The sequence below is a fragment of the Bombus flavifrons genome, chromosome 2 (assembly GCF_040668555.2).
Source record: "Bombus flavifrons isolate JBK064 chromosome 2, iyBomFlav1_principal, whole genome shotgun sequence".
NCBI classification, from domain to species: Eukaryota; Metazoa; Arthropoda; class Insecta; order Hymenoptera; family Apidae; genus Bombus; species Bombus flavifrons.
Genome location: NC_138443.1, coordinates 11,100,665 through 11,113,217, shown reverse-complemented (window position 1 = coordinate 11,113,217; position 12,553 = coordinate 11,100,665). Strand labels below are relative to the sequence as shown.

The following is a 12,553-nucleotide window of genomic DNA, read 5'->3' as shown; positions in this document are numbered from 1 at the left end:
TTAAGTAAGACGAAGGCAGGGGAAAGGAATTTATGCGACTTCCCGCTTGTCGAGTTTGTCGCCTTTCGATAAATTTTTCATGAAACTTGGGAATTCAATTTTCCCGGGTTTCTTCTCTTCATCTTTCGGTTCCCCACGCAATTATTACATTCAAGGCGAGCGCGATTCAGGATGGGGAGGTGTAATAAGTAGAATATTTGGAAGTTGTAGGTACATGTGTGATTTGTAGGGTGATAGAATTCAGTAATCGAAGCGTAGAATTCTTGATAAATACGCGGTGCGGTTATAATACGAGTCTCTGGAAAGAGAAGCCTTGGTTTTTGTTCTTCCAGAGGGAAATTGAAACGAACTTTGCAAAGTATGAGTTATTCATGGATTTCTTTTACTTCAGTTTCCTTGAATTTCCATTCACGTTGCATCGAATCTTTTTATTTCCTTTTTCTTCGTAAAATATATCTATAAAGTTCGCATGAATTGAAAATTTAATTAATACGTATGAATATGTATATGTATATTCTCGTTAGTAAAATATTTATTTAAAGAAAAATAACAATCATTTAAAATTAACAGTGAAATAAGTTATCGCTGTAACTTTCTATACATATGTCTGCACGAAATTGTATTTGGAAACAATTCCAGTTTAAAATTAGTCTTTGTTTTATTGATAATTTGATGAAATTGTTGTGTAATATTTATTGAGACATTTTTGTATTATGGTTTCTTCAAACTCAGTTTATTACGGTTTACTATCTATCTTTTATCATTTGAAAAAAGAGTATGATGTCATAAAGCTTTTACACAGATACAACACATCAAGACAGAATCTGTAGCAGATGTCACCATTATCTTTGATTTGTATCACTTTCCGATGTTATCCTACATGAGCTAGCAGTTTAACCGTTTCTGTCCAAGGTACAAATTGAAAGCAAATTATTCGCAAATATAGACATTACTGCATGTTCCAAATGTAGCAGTTTTCATATATTCAATTTTTTTATCATAAATTATCCTTTGTACGATGGTGGATAATTGATGTTTTAAGTGAAGACGTTCATTTAAACGTACGCATTTTTTAATTAAATTTTATATTAAAATCAAGTTCCTTTAACTACAGTGAAATAGTACAGTAAAAAAGATAGTGAAAATTATACAGATCGAATCTCGCTAAAAAAACTGCTCTGAACATCTTGTCAAAGTCAATATCAATTAATTTACCGCTTTACTGAAGCAGATTTCATCGCTTTTAAGTCATTAATATTTGAAAGTCAAAGCTAACTGAAGCAGAAATTCAGAAAAATAAAATTTATAATACAGGATGTAAGAAAGTAACAATTGTCATCTAAACCAATCCATCGTTTGTTGATTTATAAGAAGAGGGCGCCAACGTCTGATCATAAATTTTAATACTATTTTCGAAACATGTATCGAACTTCCTCCTCTCTACAAATCACTCACCACATAATACCAGATACTGAAAACTTTTCAAGTTATTTACTTTCAAAGTTTTCTACGTGCCTCAAGTGCAAGTTACATCATTCGCCTATATGTAATTGTCATATAATAACCATGCTTCGTATCATGTCGCCACTGGAATCTCCGTCGCTTCTTCCAAAACCGGAAAACATATCTTTTCACCAAAGAAACAAGATTTCTTGCACTATCGACGCTATCATCGTTCATCCGAATGAAATACGTATTTCGCCGGAACAGAAAAACGGTAAAAAAATGTATTTGTTGTTTTATATGTGCGAGATCATCTGGTAACAGAAAACGGGAAAACGAGGAAGAAAACGATTTGTTGATCGTTCTCGGAAGCGTTTCATTATCAAAGATAAAATCATCGAAACCGTTCGCAAAGAAACACGAGCAACATGCCCGCTTGTAGTACAAATTAGAATTTTGACCTCGGGAATTGGGTCGGAAATGTGCAATAAACCTATACGGAGGGCTCCCCTGTTTTGCTGCCAGCTACAAAAACGCTGTGGAAAATTTTCTGTCGTATGGCGAAACCTATTTCCCGTTTACCGGAGGCCAAGCGGTATTCCAGAACTCGTGAAAACACTCGCGGAAACCTTTTCGCGCCATCGCACTCGATAAAAACCAACGCGTAATTCCGATCGCTTATCAGCCCTCGAATGATCGACGAGTCCAACGTTCGACGGATTTCGCTAACTTTTTCCGTTTCTGCGATTTGCGCTATGTGTCTTACTGAATTAATTTGAAAACCGTTTTAATTAAAGTACCAATGATCGTTTTCGCGATACAGAATTGATGTGTGGTGAAATTAAAAGAAGTTTATTGCGCGCAAGATATTGAAATTTGGAAGAATTGTTAACCACAGAATAGCAAACAGCAATTGGTAAAAACTGAGTCTACGTGTTTGTGTCATTGTTTTATTGTATTTTATCTTTTAAGGTAATCTCGTACATAAATTTTATTTTGCAGTTAAGTAAAGGTAGGAAGATAAGAAATTACGGTCACGATCTTCGTACAACGATTATCGCATCCGTATCGCAATTCTATGTAAATTATGAAGCTATGTATGAGAAGAGTACTCGTATATTAAATGATAAAATGTTTAGAACTATGAAGTACATTATAAAACAGTTATGAAAACTACACTGTGTAGCAAAATTATGGATGCTATAGAACTAGCGAAACTAAATTGGGAATCACGAAATCGATCGTCATTATTAACGTAATTTTTTCTTTGAAGCACCAGAGCGTATTATATGGAGTAATAGGGTTGCAGTTCTTTGTGTCGAATAAGCCAATCATAGTCGTTCAGTAACATTTGAATGATAGCAAAGCCTTTTCACGATATTTAATTACTCCGCGCCTTAGACACCTGAATTACGCTGTCTTTTCATAACGTAATTATTCTTTTATATAGAATTAATAGAATTAATATTCGGAAAGAAATGAAAATTTGTATAATACCGAAGTATTCGTTATTACGTCAATTTTCTAACTTGTTCTTCGAATATCCAGCCTCTGCTTACATTAATTACATTGCTCCGAATAACCTTTTTAGTAGGTTCATTTTGTAGTTATCCCGACTTCGTTATTCTACTTCATCATCTTGATAAAAGTATCATTACAACTGGAACAGTATCGAAAAAATGGGCCTATGAAGCGACGCACAACAAACTTCGATTCTAAGTCATATTTTAATGTAGTATTCAAATATCTACTACAAGATCAAAAATCTTATCAACATAATTCCATAAAAACAACTTAATCTTTGTTAATAATCGATGTATTGTAGATATTTATGAAAATTCATATTTCTATAAACGTAATTCAAAAGTGAGACGTAAATGGAAACTTATTTCACTTGCAAGATATTCTAAAGATACTTTACTTTGGATTTTTTTTATATTTTTAAATATTATATGCATTCTGTGTATTTTGGGATACTGAAATTTCCAATAGAAAAAGTGAATAAACTTTTTCGATCTAATGATCGTGGTCAAGAGGAGAAAAATTTAATTGTTGGAAAATTTATTATAAAATAGGTGAGAGTTTTAACGAGACTATCGTTCAAAGCGGAACGAAATCGCCACTCAGTAAGAATGTAAGAAGAAAGCTGTGGTCATTCGAGACGAACCTCCGTGTTTTTTCTCCCTCTGTTCGTGTCATGAAACTCCCATTAGTCTCTAGCGCATCAATCGAGAAGAATCGATTCACTATTCGCTAGAGAAAATCTTGGATAAAAAGGATCTCCCAAACTATTGTGAAATATCCGTGGCGAACATTTCCCGACAATAGATTCGCAGCATTATATTATAACATAATAAATGTAGCGATTTATGTGCTATTTCACACTAACAAGAAAAGTCCACGTTACAAATTCATGATATCACGTCTTTGCGATTTGAAAAATAGAAATCGTAAAAAATATCGATGCCAAAAGTGAATATTTTCAGTCGCGACATGTGATATGTGCGATTTTTTACTGGAAATTTACTATTGAAAATACATATAAGGTCCAATGCAGGCAATCGATGCAACGTCGTTGCGATCTTGCAACGATGAGGCTGTGTAATTCAGCAGCTTTATATTTCCAATAGCGAGATTGAACGCTTGTATGCAACGCATCATTAAAAATATAAAGATTCCGAGTCACCTAGAATCGTTATTGCAAAATTACAACGACATCGCATCGTTCATCTGCGTGTAATTCGCGAATTTCTAGACATTTTCCTCCATAATGAATTTACTTCGCTCTTTTAAGCATGTTCTTTTCTACCGTTACAAATTCGCAGAACAATAATTAAGTATTTTATTCGACAGATAAACGTGACATATTTGCGAGTAAAATTTTGCATTTCAATATAAACATACAGCGAAATCTCGTTGCCACTGCCGATACTTCGAATATTTCGCGTTGGTCTATCCGAGGAATTCTTAACGCGGCAACGTTCAACATTCGCGAAACAATCGTCGTTTCAATAACTCGTCTCTGTTTAGCTGCGAAAGGAGAACGAGAGAGAGAGAGTGAGTAATGCGAGCTAACACGTAATATGAATTTCAAATCAGCGGCGTCCTGTTTGCTAAAATCGCGCATATTGCCCTACACGTTTCAGGCTACGAGCACTTAATTCGAATTTGATACTTCGAACTTCACTTCGGGTCGATTTCCATATCCAATGTCCGACAAGTTTTCAACGGCTAACCACCAAGAATTCATATTCATGCTTCCCCTTTTACCGTTCGGCATCATTCCCAAATTTTTGCCGAGGTCATTGTGTTTCATTTGGAAAATATTAACGTGTATCCTGATTATGGCTATTACTGATTTACATTTCACGAACAGTTCGTCGCATCATCTGTTCGTTATTGTTATATCATATTATTTATTTGCGTACTGTCCACAAATATATTCGCGGGGCATGGTGTTATCATGTACAGTAGACAAAGTATATGCAAATTGCAGGCAGGAAACATGATAGACAATTTTAAAATTCAATAACGCGTTAATTCATTTCATATTACCAAAACGTCCCTTCGCTTGTTTGTAATATCAAATATGCATTTTTACATCTTATTGGACATTTAAAAAATGATTCAGTATTTGATTCCAAATTTCATGGATTTATCACCTATCTTCAAGAAATTTATATCTACGAATCTAACAAATTGTAAGAAGTTAAGATAGTAATAAAAATAAGCTTAACATTTACAGAAAAGAAGTGAATTGTTCGCCAGTAAGCACATACCTTCACCCAATTGTAACATCGAGTCGTCGCACGAGCGAAAGATCTTAACGTCGCGTCGCGTCCTCTAGAACTGGGACGACGCACAATGCGACAGTTAAGTGAGGATTCGGGACGAAAATTAAAATTCCCATGCCACATTCACAGACCACGTTTGCAGACAATATTTGCACGATAGCAGACTAGGTTCGAACATTCGCAGTCCACGTTCGCACTTTTGCACGTTCTTACGTTTCACAATGTGAAATTTAAATGGCAGTTCGAAACAAAGATCAAAAAATATATATAATGTGCAGCTCAGCTGAAACATGATATCAGGCGTGAGTAAAAGTCCGTTCGTTAAATCTTTTTTAATATTTTTCCTACCTTTTGTTCGTGGAAAATATCTTAAATATTTATTTCTTTATCTAACCACATACAGTGACATCTAAGTAAATAGTACCGATACTGGGAACAATCTTTCTATTTTTTATTATTTTCATGTATCCTTGCTTCCGTTTGGTTAAACACTTTGCTGACATGTAGTAAAAAGCGGAGTCTTTATGTAACTTTGAACATTTTCTTGAAATAAGTGTGGTCAGAGATCCACTTTTCAACCAAGTGGCGATTATGAATGAGTTTCACTAAAAAGATAAAGAATATCCAGTGTAGCAGTTTGTAGCAGAAAAAGGTTATATATCAATGTAATACAATAGATACCTTCTTGACATAGAACAATCAGAGTTACAGGATGGTGCGAACCGTTTTCTTTTAATTGCTCTTTAAAAAAAGAAAGAGATTTTTTTATTGGAAACTGAGATTGTACGCATCTTTGCTCAAATTTTCTACATTTTCGGGGTAATAAACACTATTTCATAAGAATCGATAAACACGAATGTACAATGAATGAGTGGGCTAATTTTCAAATAATTAGATTATGACGTACGAACGACATTTACTAATCGTCTATTTTGGCGACAATTACCGTTTACATTTATGTTACTTACAGGCCGATGATATATCATCGAATAATAAGAACAAAACAATGATTACATATTTCGGTTCTTGTCCACTGCATGCTAAACTGTGCAACGTCTCAGAATTGATACTCTGTTGAAAATAATTAGCTGATCGCTTCTAATTTGAGCTACTTGACTCTTCTCTCGCATCGCGTCACGATCCTCTGAAAGCATCAGCTAGCTGCACGCTGTAATTCTTTACACGACCGGTCGTTTAACTCGGTTTACGGGGGCGATATTCGCGTTTTGAAGTTGTTATGCAAATGCGGGTGTAAAAGAAGGAGCGTGGAATCACGTCGTTGAATGGGATTGTTGCTCACTCGTGTATTCAATGATTTAATGGACGAGAGGGGTTGTACGAAGTACTTCTGCACACTTCCATTATATTTACTTCAATTGTGGTTCATGAACAAATTGTATGGTAAAGTGCCTGGCTTTTGGAGGAACGACGTGATATTTAGTTTAATTAATTCTTTTATCGGAGAAAGTTTAAAACAACTGGAGGAAATAAATACGAGTTATACCGTTTTAAGCGGAGCAACGCAGAAATTAATTAAACGATATGAACTCTTAATGGTGTATTTCATATTTCATACTATTTAGTATTAATAGTAAATTTCACACTTTGACAATTTTGCAGTAGCAGAAAACCATATATCTGCATTATATTAGCGTTCTACAAAAGACCTAATGAAATGACTTGACGAAGAATTAAGCAAATTTTTTAAAATTAAAAAATATATTGAAGAGATAGTTTGAGGTGGATATTATTAAACGCGTCAGTTTATTAATTAAAGAGACGAGTGATAAAATTGTAATAGTTAATTATATTAAAATCACTTTAAGTACAAGTGCAGAGATATTGTACGCTGGTCTTAATCGTCGCTCGCTATTCGACTATATGACTCGCTATATTGACTAGCTACAATGACTGTCCTAGAGAGCATGTTCGCCTATTTATATCGACAGGTGTTATTATAAAAAGTTCAAATGTAACTCAATTACAAATAACGGCGATAACGTTTTGTCCGGAGTTCGTTTACCTTTGAACCTAGCACAATACCATGGCACAATAATATGAGTCTCTCCCGATTCAAATCTTCCGTTGACTCATATGCCGCTACAAGTTTAACCAAGAATATAAATATATCGCAAGCAAAAATTTTGATAGGAAATGAACTCCTTCTTTAAACACTTCTAAATTAAAATTTCCCATACGATATTCGATGTAGAGCGAAAAATTCACACAATCGTCAATGCAATACACAGGATACATCAATGGAAAAAGAGCAATATCAAGTATGTATTCCCATTTCAGTGCGAACTCGCTAGCATCCGTAATCGAGTCGCGAGCTCCGTAACGAAATCTATTTCGACAAGATGAAGTTCAAAGAAATCCGATCGAAGGAAACGAAAATTGATTGTCGTTTAATAGCGATTCATAGGCATAACCTGTTGAGTCGACGTCTCCTCGGTATAAGTATCGATAAAATCGAGAAACGGTGTCGACGAAAGAGACGGAGATCCTTGACTTTCGTTTTTTAGGCGGCTTTTACATTCTACCTTGGAGTGAAGTGGTTCGACGAGCCGGGTTGTTTAATCTTAATCGAACGGATAATACAGCTGTGTGCGAGACTGTTCGGTTGCGGTTCTCAGTCGAAGCAACCGCAGCTTCAAGGCAATGCGGCGCTGTGACAACCCGATGTGCGTGATAATTGCATTGCCATTTTGTGGAAACGGGGCCATTAGTCGATTGATTCGTTCGCGTTTCGTTCGGTCAATTTAATGTACGCTATGTAACACGCGGTACGTGTAAAAGATACGATACCGGTAGATATTGCAAACGAAAGTTTAGAGTCAATTTTATTCCGCCGATTCTATCAGTAGAAAATGGTTATTGATGTTATGTACGATCACGTTGAGGGTTGAAATTGGTAGACGAGAGCTATTTAAAATGAGATTTAAACGGACGATATCATACAAATGTAAGCGAATAGTTCTAAATTTCTATGTTCTATTTATAGTTCTTTTTTAGAATTTACTGAAGTAAAAATGACGATCTATGAGCGTGACAAGATTTTGTGGATCAAGTGAATAATATTGGGAACAGAGCAATATATATGTATATAAATGATGAATACTTGCTCCTTGTACAATCAATGGTGTAAAGGATAAGTATTTGAACCAAGTGCATAGGATCACCGTATAAGCAAAGAGTGCACACTCTCCAAAGCTTTAGATGGATGTGCTTGAATGTAGGGAACTTAGGGAATGTCCCTGCATCGAGTGAAAGGGATAGAGAAATAGAGAATGTTTGAATGCAAGTTCGAATAGTTGTAAAGCATGTATATTTGAATTAGTTTAGAATTTCAGGTTTTTAAGGAAATAAGGCGTAACGCACACAACTTTTGATGATTCGAACGTAATGTAAAGATGACAAACAAGGAATATAGAAATCTCTCGCAATCAGTATCTCCATCTTTCTTTTCCTTCAATATTATTAGACAAAACTCATTTCATACGTATATGCAAAAACATACGTTTCCTCAAGTATGTTAACATCGTAAAATGAAAACAAGAACATGTCCAATCATATGTTACATCTCAATATCAAATCTTCTTTACATAAACGTATCATATATTCAAACTCTGAAACGTAGGTGCACAATCTGATCTTTAGCAAATTCCAGATTTTCTTCGTTGAAATTGGTTACTTCATCACTGTCGATCTTTGTTGAATGTGACACCTCAATATGAAACTTCCTAAACTATCGATAGATGTTAACATGCAGAGTACATTAATCAACCGGCACTTTGCGGAATCTATTAAATCATATCAAAGTCAAAAGACGTAAAGCGTGCGATGTCACGGATTACATTACTGACTAACCTAAGATACTTCGTCCAGGTGCCATATGAATAAAGATATTTTCCCTTGATATCACCAGATTTCTATCGTCACATCTATTTGTCTGAAAAGTCTCTTTAATAAAACAAAACTATTCCTTCGTCCTCTATATTACAAAATTGACAAATAATCGTCCTCTACAGTACTCTACTTTTTACTAATACCATAGTAGGCTTGAATCTATTTTGATCACTCAAAATCTTTAAATAAATTTTTTAATGTACTGAAAATATTCAGGACTACCTGTTAACGTTTGCGTTTTAGTATCCAGTATATTTTTTAATTGATCGTTAAAAGGTTTTTTTAATAAAAATTGAAATTCAAGCGCTTAAATTGAGTGTGAAAATTCGCTCGGCCTTGTATTCAAAAGGGAAAAAGTGGTACCACGAAAGGTTAATGCATCGCCAAACAGAGTTTCATTCTGCATCTATTCACCGAATTTATTCACAGGAACTTTCCATTCTTATCGATGAAACCACGACAAATAGCTGTATTTTATTAGCTGCTAATTAAGTAGGGGGTCTACGAAGTTTGTAGCGGAAAATTGGAATCGATAACGGCCATAATATCTGACCGCTATCAGATGGTCGGTTCGCGAACTTTAAACTTCCCGGAAACGAAATTCAGCTCGTAATATTTTCATTAGCGTCACTTTCTGTCCTGTTTTACTAACTCGCTTTCATCTCGTAGTTGATATTCGACCCTGATGCCGCACGCGCAATGCATTTCCTGGTAGTAACCAAACTTCGTCAGTATTCGACAGCAAACAGCCACGTACCGCTGACGAAAGTGGGAAAGAACACGTTGCACTTTAATTTCTGCCAGGTAAATAAAGAGCGCTGTGCTTTTAACTGCACCAAGTGAACATCTAGCGACAACAGAGAGATCCACACGTTGTTGATTCCAAATTTTGACAGTTGCAGATAGATCGAGAAACCCGATTGAATGTATCGGAAAGGATTTACGAAATTTAATGTTGAAATTTACGTACTAGATCGATCATAAAGATTAAGATATCTAATGATATTTAACACAAAATTTTATATTCTGTTTGTATCATTATAAATCCATTAACTTTCACTCGCATCATATGTGTCTTATAAATAAAAAAAAGACTTTATAATGTTCATCAATAAATGTAGAAGATCCTCTTATATTTACGCCCAACAATTTCTATATCCAAATAGAAATTACAATAATCACTGACAGGTTTGAAACTTCTGATTTTAAATTCTAAATTAGACGTCCCAAAAGAAAATAGAATGAAATTTTTGCAGAATCTTCATGGAAACGAAACTAATAAATAAGGGATACTTTTCTCTGGTACACAATTTTAAATTAAAGTAACCAAAAACACAGATAACACAATCCAAGAAGTAATAACGTGGTACATGTAATGTGAATCTCTTTGATAATGGAATAATTTAAGTAAAGCAATTGTTCCATTTGCATTTACATTTTCTGCAACGTTCTCTCTTGCCTCGGTCTATCCAAACGCTTCCTCGAAGAACTCTTGATGCTCTCTCCGCTCAACGTTCTAACTATACGACTCTCATAACGCACTGAACCCGCTTAGAACACTCTCGGCTTCCTGTACATATACATATATGTACTTTCAACCACTAGTTACTCGATCTGAAGCACATATCGCTCGTACATTTCTTTTCTACGCTCTAGTCACTTTGTTACTGTGAACAACTTTTTCACATGTACACTGATAGCTAACACAAGGTGTAAATCCACAAAATAGTTTTCCACTTTACACATAATTGTATAGCTTTCCATAATTTACTTACTGCAAAGAAAGTCGTACAATCGTATAAACAGGGTTGAAATAGAATTGAATATTACTGTCCGGATAATCAATATTTCACCTGTCTAAATTATTCTCTCGATAAAGGATAATTGTAAGAAAATTTTATTTTGTATAGGTTTTCAATTTTAGAAACATACAGCACATGTCAGAACTATAGATTGGTCAAGTATAATAAGAGTTAGTAAAGTAAACAGCTATTATTTAATAAACATGTGCTCAATCTCTATTTTTCTATAACAAATCTTCAAGACGTCCACGTACATTGTAATAAGATTTCAACGCGGTTGGTGTAAGACGAAATGCTCGTCGTTAGGTTACTTAGAATTACATCCTTAAAGCAGTGTTACTGGATTAAGTGAAATCGAAGACATGTTACTATATATACAACATATGCTCCTTTGATCATTCTTTATCGCTTCCTTCTTGATTAATCTATAACTTTGAAATATATTTAATAGCTCATTAATTAAATAATATAATAGTTATTAGTATTTCGTACAATTAATTCAGTTATTAACAGAAAGTATGTTAATAGAACGTTAATAGAAAGTATGACAGTAAAGACGTCCAGCTAGAAACTCTTTAGAAGGATACTACAAATAGATTTAATCACACGATTACACTAAATCTGTTACGGCTTGTCAGTAATTCACGTGGAAACAGCGCCATAGGGAATATCGATTGCAACGTATTTATTTTCTTTGTGAAAATTCTTCGAACCGAGCGGAGAATTATCGAACGTTTTTAAAGAGGAACACTAGAATAGGTTGATTCGACCAAAAAGGGTCGAGAGCAATTAACCTAGGAAGTGGCACGGTCAGTGAGATATTATTTTTGCGCTACACCAGTTCCACTTTTAATTTCATCGCGCCATGAAATGTCGTATTCTTTTCCACTTTGCCGTTTAATTCACCGGATTTACGGAGCGTTAATTTAATCAGGTTACCCGCTTTCGTCAAAAAAAAATTATGACGATTCCGCCTGTGACCAAATCTTGTTCTTCAGTTTCTCGACGCAATTTTTTGGCCTAGCCTCGGACAATTCTTCATACGTTCGCTCAGTTCGATGTCGCTCTAACGATAAAATATTACAGAATATTCTTATACTTTATCTTTCCATTAAATACTCTAAATAAATTTTTCCACCATAATTCGTAAATGATTGTAAGATTTGAGAAATTTTTTTACTATTAAGGACACTTTAAATTTTGTTTAGTCACGCAATGTTTAACAACAGTTGTAGATGTTAATTACGTAAAAATTATACTTTAAAACAAATGAAAAAATCCATAGAAGTCCTTGTTTCCGAGATCTGAATATTTGTTTCAGAAAGTGAATGTGCAAACGTTTCTTTCTTTGTATTGAGAATATTATAAGCTGAATTAAAAATTCAAAGTATAAAGTAGAATCCAATAACTAACAATTTTCTTGGAAAAATATTCCAAAAGGAAAGCAACGGTTTAGGACGAAAACCAACATCGTGCAAAACATTTGTACTACTTTTATATTACTTGCTTGGTATTTATCCTTAAAAGATACATTCATATTACACGAGACACACCGCCAGCTGTTTCATATTCCATTATTCCGAGCGGTACAAACGAAAAAATGAT

At 34.5% G+C, this 12,553-nt stretch overlaps 2 protein-coding genes across 4 annotated transcripts in view; one reads left to right on the top strand and one right to left on the bottom strand.

Moving 5' to 3' along the window:
• Gycbeta100B (guanylate cyclase soluble subunit beta-1-like) overlaps positions 1 to 12,553 on the bottom strand; it is a 110,622-nt gene that overhangs the window by 55,718 nt on the left and 42,351 nt on the right. The window lies entirely within an intron of this gene.
• Gycalpha99B (guanylate cyclase 1 soluble subunit alpha 2) overlaps positions 1 to 12,553 on the top strand; it is a 48,371-nt gene that overhangs the window by 1,420 nt on the left and 34,398 nt on the right. The gene's annotated exons all lie outside the window — the stretch shown is intronic.